Consider the following 14,723-nt stretch of genomic DNA (forward strand, 5'->3'; position numbering starts at 1 on the left):
CTTACACCATGTTTCTATCAATTTGAGCCCATCCTGCGCTCTATCGCACAGTGTGTTTACAAATTTGCCGGTCTGCAAGATAACTATGTCATCTGCGTATGCAATTGTGTAGAATCCATTTTTGTTAAGGTGATTAATTAGGGTATCCAGAACTATGTTCCAGAGAAGGGGTGATAAGACCCCTCCCTGTGGACATCCCCTCATGACCAGTCCTTTAACTGTGATGTCTTCTACATTAATACTTATTGCTCTGCTAGAGAGCATCTGGAGTATCCATTCTCCTACTACCAGGGGTACATTCCTGGAGTGTAGTTGCTGGGTAATTGTTGGAAAGGTTGTTTTATCAAACGCTCCCTCAATATCTATGAATATACCTAGGGTGGATTCTTTGTTGTCCAATGATCTCTCGATTCTGCCAACCACATGGTGAAGGGCAGAATCAGTAGACCTTCCCGGGTATATGCATGCTGATTTGGATGAAGTGGGTTGTTAACAAGTACTTCATCTCTTATGTACCGCTCACATAGCCTCTCCATGGTTTTTAAGAAAAACGATGTGAGACTAATTGGTCGGAATGCTTTTGGTAGGGTGTAGTCCATCCTACCTGGTTTGGGTATAAATACTACTCTTACTTCTCTCCACTTACTGGGAATATACCTCAGAGCTAGAGAGGCTCTGAATATTCCAACCAGGTGTGGCATAAGAGTGTCCAGTCCCCACTGAAGTAGGGCTGGTCTTATACCGTCAGGCCCTGGTGACTTGAAGGGGGAAAAGCCCGATATAGCCCATCTTATTTTGTCCTCATCAATTACTGTACTAGCATATTGCCAGTCATATTGTGAGGGTGTTATTGGTACATCCGTCCAGTTCGCCGTTCCAGGAAGACAGAACCTGGGAAGTGAGTTTCCATAAGAATCTCAGCACTCTCCTGGAGGTTGGCGGCTTTGTCGCCATTTTTCCTCGTCAGGATGCCGATAGTCTTTTGGTGGTCATTTGAGAGTGCCTTCTGTAGCCTAGAAGCTAGTGGAAAGTCTTCGACTGCCTCACAATAGGCTCTCCAGGCTTCTCTTTGTTTTCGTCTGCAGACTTTTTTGAACTCTCTGAGGTTGGCTTGATATATAACCCAGTCCTCTTCGAGTCTTGTACGTTTTGCCTTGTTAAAGGTCGTTCTCGCTGTCTTCCTGAGGTGTTCCAATTCAGGGCACCACCATGTGTTGGTTGTGCCATGCGTTTGAACCATCCTCATTGGACAGGATTCCTTATAGGCAGTGTCTATTTTGTTGTGGATAGATACTGTGTACCTTTCCAGTTCTTCATTGTTGCCAGGAGTCAGGACCTCTGTTTCCCGCAGAGCTCCTCTTAAGAGTCGATTGTAGAGAGCTACATCCGTCCTCTTCGGGTCACGGGATTTCACAGTAGTCCTGAGATCCTGGCTTACCGTATAGGTCAGCCAGCGGTGGTCTGACATAGAGATATGGTCCGAGACTTGCCAGTCTTGGATTTTGTTTGATATTTCGGCTGTCGTGAGCGTGATATCTATTAACGTTTGGCTACGGGCATTAATAAATGTTGGCTCCGTGCCTCTGTTCAAGATTGTTAGATCTTTCTGTATTATATATTCGTATAGTGACTTACCTCGGGCGTTGATATCCTTGCTGCCCCAGCTCACGTGGTGAGAGTTTGAGTCGCAACCCAATATGAGCTCCACTCTCTGGTTGAGGCAGTGGTCCACTAGTACTTCCATTTCTCTGGTCGGTGGTAGGGTGGCTGCATCTGAAGGGAGGTACACCGATGCGATTATCAACGCCATATATTTGCCTTTCCCAACTGGACATTCAACTTTGACCGCAGTGAGATCTGAGGTGCTGAATTGTGCCATCGGAAACGCTCTGTATTTCCTAGGAACATAGACAGCCGTCCTAGGTTGCTGGTTGCTTGGTAAGCTGAAAATTTGACCAGTTAAACTACTGAAACCAGTAATTTTGGTCTTAATTATCCAGGGCTCCTGGATCAAAGCTATTGCCTCCTCCAATACATCAAGGTGGCGACATAGTGTTGCCGTTGCCGCCTTTTTGTGTTGGAGGTTGCATTGTATTATTTTTACTTTTTTTCCAACGTCCTTGCCCATGAGACAGTTGTTGGATACAAAGTTACCTTTAGAGGTCCATCTGCTCCCCTGCTAAGGGGGAGGTGGCCTCGCTGTTTTTGGGTGCCTCCTCCGTCAGGTCATCGAATGTCATCTGTTCAGATGCTTCGACTTCCTTTTCGGGACCCATGGTGGCCTTGGGGTCAATATCCACTTTAGGTGGTTCAACTTCCAAGGACCTAGGGTCTTCAGAGGTACCCTCTGTTTCTTTTATTGTTGCCCTAATAGTCAGTGAGGTAAACGCGTAGCTTAACCTCATTGACTTCTTCTTCAGGACAGCCATATCATCTTCTCCGATCCCGAAGACGAAGAGGTGTCCTTGTGGGTTCATCTTAACCTCATGATGGAAGGTGCACCATCTTGCTACCTTCAGGTCAGGATTCTGCGCCTTTAGCCGACCCAGCACCCTCTCCTTTTCACCGGATGTCGTCTTGTGGACGTCCTCCGGGATCCAGAGTGAGGCTTTGGTAAGCTTCGGGAGCTTATCCACACTGACGACTGCAAGTGATGCCTCCTCCCATGGCTTAATATTCATTGTGGCTTTCTTCAGCCACTCTAGCGTCACGTCGTCATCGCAGACCACTCTGATGATTTCACCGGAGTATGTCCACGACTTGAACGTGGGCGGTTTGCTGTTGTTGCTGGAGGCGGAGAAGATGATCTTGTCCAGCTCCTCCAACAGTTGTTTTTTGATGAGACTCTCTCGTTCTGCGGTAACCTTACCGTACGGGTTAGTCTCATCTATGATGGCTACCTTGAGGTGTCTCAAGGCGGCCTCCACGAAGGTTTTGGAAGGTGCAGCGACATTTCTGTCGCTGCGCAGCTTCTTCAACCTTCTTGGGGTTCCCTCCGTGGAGGTACTCGCGTGAGGGCGCTTTCCTGCGGTGGCAGCCGGTTCCTTGCCTTTTTCCAAGGCGGAGCTCTTGGCGCCCTCCGCAAGAGGTGCCCTTGTTGTTGAGGATGGAGTGGGAGAGGTGGAGGGTGCACTCATAGTTGCTGCCACTTCTGCCTCTTTCGCTCTCTTCCTCCTCTTGGCCTCGGCGCCGCTGATACGCTTACGCCTTGGCCTTTGCGTTGCATCGCGAGGTGGTCTGCTATGTCCAGCCTCTTTCTGAGCGGTAGCTTGGGGTGAGCATTTCTGTTCATCCCCAGCCCCCGCCCTAAATTGAGGTGAGCATTGCTGTCCAGCCTCGGGATTGTTTGGTTTTTTGTACTTACGTTTTGTTTCCATGTATGTTCCCACGAGTAGCAAGGGAAGGGCTGGTCACCTCTAGCAGAGCCCCGCATTACCAGAGGAAGGCTAGTTACAATGAGGTTTCGCCCGGTTCCTCAAGGGATCGTTCGTAACCGCATATAACCCTGCGGCCATTCAGCTGTCGACACGATTCCTTACATCTTAGCTTGGGTAGGCTGGTCCGCGGTGGCATGTTTTGCAGGGCTTTTGGGGGTTTTAGTTCCCCTCACCCTACTTATTTCTGCCACTGACCAGGAGTCCGTCAACCCCGTCCGTTAGGCCCCATTGGCTTCCCGGATAGGACCCCCAGTCCCCTGGCCGTTCCCCTATCCGCCACCTGGGGACGCGCCCGATAGGTAGCCCAACCCACGGGTCGTGTTACTCATATCTATCGAAATAATTTTCTGAGTTTCCAAAAATTCATCCCTTCTTGGAGGCGATTTCAACGGAGATAACATTTTCACACGGAACACCTGTGATGCTAGGATTGAATTCACTTCATCCCTATCAACGCCAAACGTCTTCATGGGCCTATCCGCCGGATTCTCCATCGGCTTCCACGGTTCATTCTCCCTCTTGGAGCCATCAGTACACCTTTTCTCCTTCGTGCATTTACCCACCCCATCAGATTGGATCCTCATACCAGAATATATGTCGGTGTTCTATCCATTCGAATGAACAGTTTTTAGCACTCTTCTTCCGGTAATCGGTTTAGTTCTGTTATATTTTCTGCAAGGTACGAAGGTTCGTGAGTCATTTTTCTGAATTGCCGGTAGGTCTTCAGCCATGTCCGAATGTTCCGTTCTTACGGATGCTGGTAACTTTTTCTGAGAATCCACCAATTTATTTCTTCCTGGAGACGATTTCAACGGCGATAACATTTTCAAACGGAACTTCTCTGATGCCATAATTGATTTCTCTTCGTCCGAATCATCGCCAAAAAGTTCTTTCATCTTCTTTTTGATATCGACCGTTTTATTTGGTGGGCTCCCTTTCTTCAATTCTGAAACGATTTCGCGTTCATCCCCAACCTTCGCAACAGGCCTCTTTGACAAAAAGTATTTACCGTCCATTGTTCAGCGATTCAATCGACACCAAATCTGCTACCACACAAACACTGTCAATTTCAATACACACACAATTCTCTTGAACACCGCCACTATCAATGAATAATTGTTGGAATTTCGGCGTTTATATAGGATTTTTCTCACTATCGCAACGAGTTCTCAACCAATCAGAAAGCCGGAGTTAATGACTTTCTAAATTGACTGACCACCCAAGCAGAACGGAAGAAGGTAATGACGATAATTGAGAGGTTACATCTGATATGGAAAATATGCAAATTGGGTATGAAACTCATAAAATTCTAGGTCGATTTGAAACCCAATACACCAATATATTCTCTCAGCACGGTTTATTATTCGATTTTGACAATTTTTTCTATAGAAATGATATCTCCGAGAAATATGAAAACGAATTAAATATTCAGAGTAAGCAGAAACTAGTGATGAAAAATCAAAGCTCAACCAACAAAATGCAGTGATGCGGTCCCTCAATGTGTACAGGGTGTCTAAAAATACATCATTTCAGAAAAAAACATAGTATCAATGTATATATACGTCATTTCAAAATACATCATTTAAAAAAAAAAGTCGGTTTAACAGAAGTCTTGCGTTCCTACATGTCAAAAAAATAATAAGTCGTATCGTTGTTAACCAAGTTAGCATTATCAGGAGAAGGTGTCGCGGAGTTGCGTATTGTTTATTTAATGATCAAAAATGGGAAAAGCGAAGTATTCGACGGTTTTACATGCGTTTCAACCGTTTCACGTGCGTTTAGAACGTCTCACATGCGTTTCGACCGTTTTGCATGCCTTTTAACTGTTTTACGTGCGTTTATTCGTTATGGGAAACGAATGCAGATTTCATCAACATAGAAAAAACAAAGATGGCCTAACATGTCGGAAGGGCACCAGGCCACATCTTCGTTATCAATAGTCGCATCTCAACGTGCAGCATACCTAATGAAAGGTGAACGAATGCAAAATTCGTTCACCTAAGATGGCCTTATATGTCAGAAAGGCACTAGGCCACATATTGTAGTTTTGTATATAACTGGAGTATTTTCTCATCACCAAACCCGTATTGTAACACCTCCACACGTGTTTCGATCGCAAAATGATCAGAATATTGGTTCAGTGTTGGGAGAAAACACCAGTACTATTCATATATTTCGTGTTGTTCAGTTATGAAATTGATGAAACTGCCAAAAATAATTTTCTCCACTTGCTACTTTATTTATTTTGCAGACTGTCATAGTACAATGCAAAAAATTGAATAACTGTGTATCCCTTTATAATAACAATAATATTCGTTTGTGAATATTCAATAACCCTTGTCTAATCGCGTATTTAAAAATCATCGTATTCCATTGATAGTATCAGTACTTCCCGTTTATCAATGGACACGAAACGTTCAGTGGTCAAAACATCAAAATATCATTCTTCCAAAAACAATTTGTTGCATCATCCATTTCATTATCTGGATTATTATACCAAGATACGAGGGAAGACCCTCCGTCAGTTTAAGGTGGGTTTATCATCCAGAAAACCTTTGTTCAACTTCACAAACATTCGTTGCATGTCGTCATTCATTTCGTGCCCAATATTTTTCTAGGCGGCAAGAAAATAGGTGACGAATCGTTTAGTGGCTCCAACAGTCCCATTTCTATCAATTTTGCTGCCCATGGTGGTGTGTCTCTGAAAGGTGCAGGACCATCCCTAATTGTTTGCACTTTATCAGATTTCGGTGCTCCTTTCTTCAAGTTCCAACATTTCACCGGAAGGTCACCTTCGCGATCCACTTTTATATATTTCCGTTTTGAATTCGAAAATTCAAAACACCCTTTATCCTCCTCTTCGACTGTACTCCTTCCATTCGAATGAATAGTTTTCTGCACTGTCTTCCAGGTAATCGGATTACTTTTGTCATATCGCCTATGAGGTACGAAGATACGTGTGTCATGTTTCTGAATGGGCCTTAGACCTCCAGTCATGTCTTCCAACAGTCCAATTTTCATCAATCTTGCTGCCCATGGTGGTGTGTCGCTGAAAAGTGCGGGGCGGTTCTTATTTGTTTGCACTTTTCCAGAATTCATCTCGGCTTTTTGTAATTTCAAACGTTTTTGCGGTAAGTCACCCTCATGATCCAGCTCAACATATTTTCGTTTCAAAGCGGAAAATTCAGGAAACCGTGCGCCTTCTTTCGTGACTTCGTCATTAGTACACGTTTTTTGATTCATCCTTCCCTTTTCTTTGTCGAATCGAACCTTCATGGGTCTATCCGCCGGGATCTTACTCTTCTCCATCGTCGGTTTACGAAGTTCATTTTTCCTCTTGGAACCATCAGTACACCTCTTTGGTTCCGTGCTATTCGCCTTCTCGTCAGACTGGATCTTCGTACCCGAAGATATGTCGGTGTTCTGTCCATTCGAGTAAACAGTTTTTTGCACTCTCTTTCCGGTAATCGGTTTAGTTTTATTATATTTTCTACAAGGTACGAAGTTGCGTGGGTCATATTCCTGAATCGGCGGTAGACCTTCAGTCATGTCCGAACGTTCCATTTTAGCATTCGTGTTACTCATATCTATCGAAATAATTTTCTGAGTTTCCAAAAATTCATCTCTTCTTGGAGGCGATTTCAACGGAGATAACATTTTCACACGGAACACCTGTGATGCCAGGATTGAATTCACTTCATCCCTATCAACGCCAAACGTCTTCATGGGCCTATCCGCCGGATTCTCCGTCGGCTTCCACGGTTCATTCTTCCTCTTGGAGCCATCAGTACACCTTTTCTCCTTCGTGCATTTACCCACCCCATCAGATTGGATCCTCATACCAGAATATATGTCGGTGTTCTCTCCATTCGAATGAACATTTTTCTGAATTGCCGGTAGGTCTTCAGCCATGTCCGAATGTTCCGTTCTTACGGATGCTGGTAACTTTTTCTGAGAATCCACCAATTTATTTCTTCCTGGAGACGATTTCAACGGCGAAAACATTTTCAAACGGAACTTCTCTGATGCCATAATTGAATTCTCTTCGTCCGAATCATCGCCAAAAAGTTCTTTCATCTTCTTTTTGATATCGACCGTTGTTTTACTTGGTGGGCTCCCTTTCTTCAATTCTGAAACGATTTCGCGTTTATCCCCAACGTTCGCAACAGGCCTCTTTGACATAAAGTATTTACCGTCCATTGTTCAGCGATTCAATCGACACCAAATCTGCTACCACACAAACACTGTCAATTTCAATACACACACAATTCTCTTGAACACCGCCACTATCAATGAATAATTGTTAAAATTTCGGCGTTTATATAGGATTTTTCTCACTATCGCAACGAGTTCTCAACCAATCAGAAAGCCGGAGTTAATGACTTTCTAAATTGACTGACCACCCAAGCAGAACGGAAGAAGGTAATGACGATAATTGAGAGGTTACATCTGATATGGAAAATATGCAAAGTGGGTATGAAACTCATAAAATTCTAGGTCGATTTGAAACCCAATACACCAATATATTCTCTCAGCACGGTTTATTATTCGATTTTGACAATTTTTTCTATAGAAATGATATCTCCGAGAAATATGAAAACGAATTAAATATTCAGAGAAAGCAGAAACTAGTGATGAAAAATCAAAGCTCAACCAACAAAATGTAGTGATGCGGTCCCTCAATGTGTACAGGGTGTCTAAAAATACATCATTTCAGAAAAAAACATAGTATCAATGTATATATACGTCATTTCAAAATACATCATTTAAAAAAAAAAAAGTCGGTTTAACAGAAGTCTAGCGTTCCTACATGTCAAAAAAATAATGAGTCGTATCGTTGTTAACCAAGTTAGCATTATCAGGAGAAGGTGTCGCGGAGTTGCGTATTGTTTATTTAATGATCAAAAATGGGAAAAGTGAAGTATTTAACCGTTTTACATGCGTTTCAACCGTTTTACGTGCGTTTAGAACGTCTCACATGCGTTTCGACCGTTTTGCATGCCTTTTAACTGTTTTACGTGCGTTTATTCGTTATGGGAAACGAATGCAGATATCATCGACAGAGAAAAATCAAAGATGGCCTAACATGTCAGAAGGGCACTAGGCCACATCTTCTTTATTCATAGTTGAATCTCAAAGTGCAGCTCATCAAATGAAAGGGAAATGAATGCAAAATTCATCGACAAAGGAAAAATAAAGATGGCGTGATAAGTCAGAAGAATGAAAAATTTATCGACAGAGAAAAAACAAGGCACTGAACCACATCTCCGTTAATAATAGTTGAATCTCAACGTGCAGCACATTGAATGAAAGAAAAATGAATGCAAAACTTATCGACAGAGAAAAAACAGAAATGGACCAACATATCGGCAGGGCACCTTCGTTATTAATAGTTGAATCTCAACTGCAGCACATCGATTGAAAAGGAAACGTATGCAAACTTCATCGAAAGGAAAAAAACCAAAATGACTTTATATAACAGAGGGGCACTAAGCCACATCTTCGATAACCATAGTTGAATCTCCACGTGCAGCACATCAAATGAAAGGGAGATGAATGCAATATTTATCGATAGAGAAAAAACAAAGATGGCCTAATATGTCAGAAGGGCACTAGGCTACATCTTCGTCAATCATAGATGAATCTCAACGTGCAGGACATCTGAAGAACAGGAAACGAATGCAAAATTCATCGACAAAAAAACAATGATGGCGTTATATGTCAGAGGGGCACTAAGCCACATCTTCGATAATCAAATTTGAATCTGAACGTGCAGCACATTGAATGAAAGGGAAACGAATGCAAAATTCATCGACAAAAAGAACAAAGATGGCGTTATATGTCAGAGGGTCACTAAGCCACATCTTCGATAATCATAGTTGAATCTCAACGTGCAGCACATCGAATGAAAGGGAAGCGAATGCAAAATTCATCGACAGAGAAAAAACTAAGATGGCCTCACATGTAAGAGGGGCACTAAGCCACATATTCGTTACTCATAGTTCATCGCAACGTGCAGCACATCAAACGAAAGGGAAATGAATGCAAAATTCATCAACATAGAGAAAACAAAGATGGCCTAACATATCGGAAGGGCACCAAGCCACATCTTCGTTATCAATAGTCGCATCTCAACGTGCAGCACATCGAATGAAAGGTGAACGAATGCAAAATTCATCGACAGAGAAAAAACAAAGATGGCCTAATATGTCAGAAAGGCACTATGCCACATATTGTAGTTTTGAATATAACTGGAGTATTTTTTCATCACCAAACCCGTATTGTAACACCTCCACACGTGTTTCGATCGCAAAATGATCGGAATATTGGTTCAGTGTTGGGAGAAAACACCAGTACTATTCATATATTTCGTGTTGTTCAGTTATGAAATTGATGAAACTGCCAAAAATAATTTTCTCCACTTGCTACTTTATTTATTTTGCAGACTGTCATAGTACAATGGAAAAAATTGAATAACTGTGTATCCCTTTATAATAACAATAATATTCGTTTGTGAATATTCAATAACCCTTGTCTAATCACGTATTTAAAAATCATCGTATTCCATTGATAGTATCAGTACTTCCCGTTTATCAATGGACACGAAACGTTCAGTGGTCCAAACATCAAAATATCATTCTTCCAAAAACAATTTGTTGCATCATCCATTTCATTATCTGCATTATTATACCAAGATACGAGGGAAGACCCTCCGTCAGTTTAAGGTGGGTTTATCATCCAGAAAACCTTTGTTTAACTTCACAAACATTCGTTGCATGTCGTCATTCATTCCGGGCCCAATATTTTTCTAGGCGGCAAGAAAATAGGTGACGAATCGTTTAGTGGCTCCAACAGTCCCATTTCAATCAATTTTGCTGCCCATGGTGGTGTGTCTCTGAAAGGTGCAGGACCATCCTTAATTGTTTGCACTTTATCAGATTTCGGTGCTCCTTTCTTCAAGTTCCAACATTTCACCGGAAGGTCACCTTCGCGATCCACGTTTATATATTTCCGTTTTGAATTCGGAAATTCAAAACACCCTTTATCCCCCTCTTCGACTGTAGTCCTTCATTCGAATGAATAGTTTTCTGCACTGTCTTCCAGGTAATCGGATTACTTTTATCATATCGCCTATGAGGTACGAAGATACGTGTGTCATGTTTCTGAATGGGCCTTAGACCTCCAGTCATGTCTTCCAACAGTCCAATTTTCATCAATCTTGCTGCCCATGGTGGTGTGTCGCTGAAAAGTGCGGGGCGGTTCTTATTTGTTTGCACTTTTCCAGAATTCATCTCGGCTTTTTCTAATTTCAAACGTTTTTGCGGTAAGTCACCCTCATGATCCAGCTCAACATATTTTCGTTTCAAAGCGGAAAATTCAGGAAACCGTGCGCCTTCCTTCGTGACTTCGTCATTAGTACACGTTTTTTGATTCATCCTTCCCTTTTCTTTGTCGAATCGAACCTTCATGGGTCTATCCGCCGGGATCTTACTCTTCTCCATCGTCGGTTTATAAAGTTCATTTTTCCTCTTGGAACCATCAGTACACCTCTTTCGTTCCGTGCTATTCGCCTTCTCGTCAGACTGGATCTTCGTACCCGAAGATATGTCGGTGTTCTATTCATTCGAGTGAACAGTTTTTTGCACTCTCTTTCCGGTAATCGGTTTAGTCCTATTATATTTTCTACAAGGTACGAAGTTGCGTGGGTCATATTCCTGAATCGGCGGTAGACCTTCAGTCATGTCCGAACGTTCCATTTTAGCATTCGTGTTACTCATATCTGTATCTGTATCTGTAGAGTAGGGAGGGTGAGTGTAAGCCCACGCACTTAGGCCACATGTGACCCATTGTACATCCTCCCGAGGAGTTGTCCTCCTAGGTCGTCGTCCATCCTGTCCTTTCCAGGAAGGTGGACAGGTCGCTGGGAGACATCTCCTTTATATCGGCAGGTGTAGGCCAAGACTCGCCGAACACACACTCTCTTATTGACGATAACTCCGGGCACTCGCACAGGATATGCCTGACAGTCTCATCTTCCTGTTCACACATCCTGCATAGAGGTGTGTCCACTAGCCCCATATTATGTAGGTGTTTCCTTAGCTGACAGTGGCCAGTCAGAAATCCTACTGTAAGGCGTAGATTTTTCCTGGTCATCGCCAGATATTTCTTCGGCGCCAGCTTCCCAGGGTCGCCCAAGGTGATCCTGGCAAGATTACATCCTTTGATTTCATCCCATCTCTTTAAAGATTGGGCATGGGTGTAACATTTGACTAGTTCCGCAATTGTCGATGTCATCAGGCCGTGGGTGCCACTTGGTCCTAAAATTCTTAGTCCAGCCGCTTCCTTGGCTAAAGAGTCGGCAATGCGATTACCTTTACTCCTTTCGTGCCCTTTAACCCACCTCAGGATAATGTTATTATCTACCGAGGCTTTGGCTAAATCTTGGTGGCACTCTAGTGCTAGTCCTGAAGTAACACGGTGTCTGTTCAAGGCTAATAGTGCTTGTCTGCTATCAGTGCAGATTGTAATGTTTTTGCCAGAAATTCTTTTCTTCGTTATTTCTTTTGTGGCGATTGAGATACCAGCCAGTTCTGTTTGGACCACGCTGGTATTTCTTCCCATTCCCCATTTAATCCTTAGGCTTAGTGATCTGGAGTACACTCCACATCCTGAACCTTCTTTGGTTTTTGAGCCATCTGTATAAATCCGTATTGCATTTGTAGCATCTGACTCTGTGTTCTGCTTAATTTGTATTTTGTAGGGTTTATTAAACACAAACCTGGGTTCAATTGCATCACTTGTTGCCTGCAGCAGAGGTTGCGCAGTAAGCGCTTCCCGCCATAGGCCCAGCCTCAATCGACCCATTCCTACTTCTAGGTTTACACCAGCCGTGTGCAATCGTATCATGGCCATTAACGCAACCTCCTTAACGTACAGATCCAGAGGGGTCAGACCCGTGATTAATTCCATTGCCGCGGTTGGTGTTGTTCTCATGGCTCCTGTGATGTTTAAACAAGCCAGTCGCTGTATTTGATATAATTTTTGGATGGCCGTTGCTTGTAGAACTTTCGGTCCCCATACAATGGCTCCATACGTTAACATAGGTCTTATTATTGCAGTGTAGATCCAGGCGACTACACGGGGTGAAAGACCCCATGCGCGTCCCACTGTCCTCCGACATTGCTCATAAGCCACGTATGCTCTTTTTGCTCTGCTCTGTAGATGAGAGTTCCATGTTAGCTTCTTGTCGAGGATAATACCAAGGTATTTCAGTTGGCTTTTGAAGATTTCGGGAGGTTTTAAGCCCGTTAAACTTCTTTTCCTGGTGAAAAGGACCATCTCAGTCTTCTTGGGATTGATCGACAGTGAGTGTTCCTTACACCATGTTTCTATCAATTTGAGCCCATCCTGCGCTCTATCGCACAGTGTGTTTACAAATTTGCCGGTCTGCAAGATAACTATGTCATCTGCGTATGCAATTGTGTAGAATCCATTTTTGTTAAGGTGATTAATTAGGGTATCCAGAACTATGTTCCAGAGAAGGGGTGATAAGACCCCTCCCTGTGGACATCCCCTCATGACCAGTCCTTTAACTGTGATGTCTTCTACATTAATACTTATTGCTCTGCTAGAGAGCATCTGGAGTATCCATTCTCCTACTACCAGGGGTACATTCCTGGAGTGTAGTTGCTGGGTAATTGTTGGAAAGGTTGTTTTATCAAACGCTCCCTCAATATCTATGAATATACCTAGGGTGGATTCTTTGTTGTCCAATGATCTCTCGATTCTGCCAACCACATGGTGAAGGGCAGAATCAGTAGACCTTCCCGGGGTATATGCATGCTGATTTGGATGAAGTGGGTTGTTAACAAGTACTTCATCTCTTATGTACCGCTCACATAGCCTCTCCATGGTTTTTAAGAAAAACGATGTGAGACTAATTGGTCGGAATGCTTTTGGTAGGGTGTAGTCCATCCTACCTGGTTTGGGTATAAATACTACTCTTACTTCTCTCCACTTACTGGGAATATACCTCAGAGCTAGAGAGGCTCTGAATATTCCAACCAGGTGTGGCATAAGAGTGTCCAGTCCCCACTGAAGTAGGGCTGGTCTTATACCGTCAGGCCCTGGTGACTTGAAGGGGGAAAAGCCCGATATAGCCCATCTTATTTTGTCCTCATCAATTACTGTACTAGCATATTGCCAGTCATATTGTGAGGGTGTTATTGGTACATCCGTCCAGTTCGCCGTTCCAGGAAAGACAGAACCTGGGAAGTGAGTTTCCATAAGAATCTCAGCACTCTCCTGGAGGTTGGCGGCTTTGTCGCCATTTTTCCTCGTCAGGATGCCGATAGTCTTTTGGTGGTCATTTGAGAGTGCCTTCTGTAGCCTAGAAGCTAGTGGAAAGTCTTCGACTGCCTCACAATAGGCTCTCCAGGCTTCTCTTTGTTTTCGTCTGCAGACTTTTTTGAACTCTCTGAGGTTGGCTTGATATATAACCCAGTCCTCTTCGAGTCTTGTACGTTTTGCCTTGTTAAAGGTCGTTCTCGCTGTCTTCCTGAGGTGTTCCAATTCAGGGCACCACCATGTGTTGGTTGTGCCATGCGTTTGAACCATCCTCATTGGACAGGATTCCTTATAGGCAGTGTCTATTTTGTTGTGGATAGATACTGTGTACCTTTCCAGTTCTTCATTGTTGCCAGGAGTCAGGACCTCTGTTTCCCGCAGAGCTCCTCTTAAGAGTCGATTGTAGAGAGCTACATCCGTCCTCTTCGGGTCACGGGATTTCACAGTAGTCCTGAGATCCTGGCTTACCGTATAGGTCAGCCAGCGGTGGTCTGACATAGAGATATGGTCCGAGACTTGCCAGTCTTGGATTTTGTTTGATATTTCGGCTGTCGTGAGCGTGATATCTATTAACGTTTGGCTACGGGCATTAATAAATGTTGGCTCCGTGCCTCTGTTCAAGATTGTTAGATCTTTCTGTATTATATATTCGTATAGTGACTTACCTCGGGCGTTGATATCCTTGCTGCCCCAGCTCACGTGGTGAGAGTTTGAGTCGCAACCCAATATGAGCTCCACTCTCTGGTTGAGGCAGTGGTCCACTAGTACTTCCATTTCTCTGGTCGGTGGTAGGGTGGCTGCATCTGAAGGGAGGTACACCGATGCGATTATCAACGCCATATATTTGCCTTTCCCAACTGGACATTCAACTTTGACCGCAGTGAGATCTGAGGTGCTGAATTGTGCCATCGGAAACGCTCTGTATTTCCTAGGAACATA

Source organism: Leptinotarsa decemlineata, unplaced genomic scaffold (assembly GCF_025532065.1).
Source record: "Leptinotarsa decemlineata unplaced genomic scaffold, Ldec_3_MD MMD2_tig00026374_RagTag_RagTag, whole genome shotgun sequence".
NCBI classification, from domain to species: domain Eukaryota; kingdom Metazoa; phylum Arthropoda; class Insecta; order Coleoptera; family Chrysomelidae; genus Leptinotarsa; species Leptinotarsa decemlineata.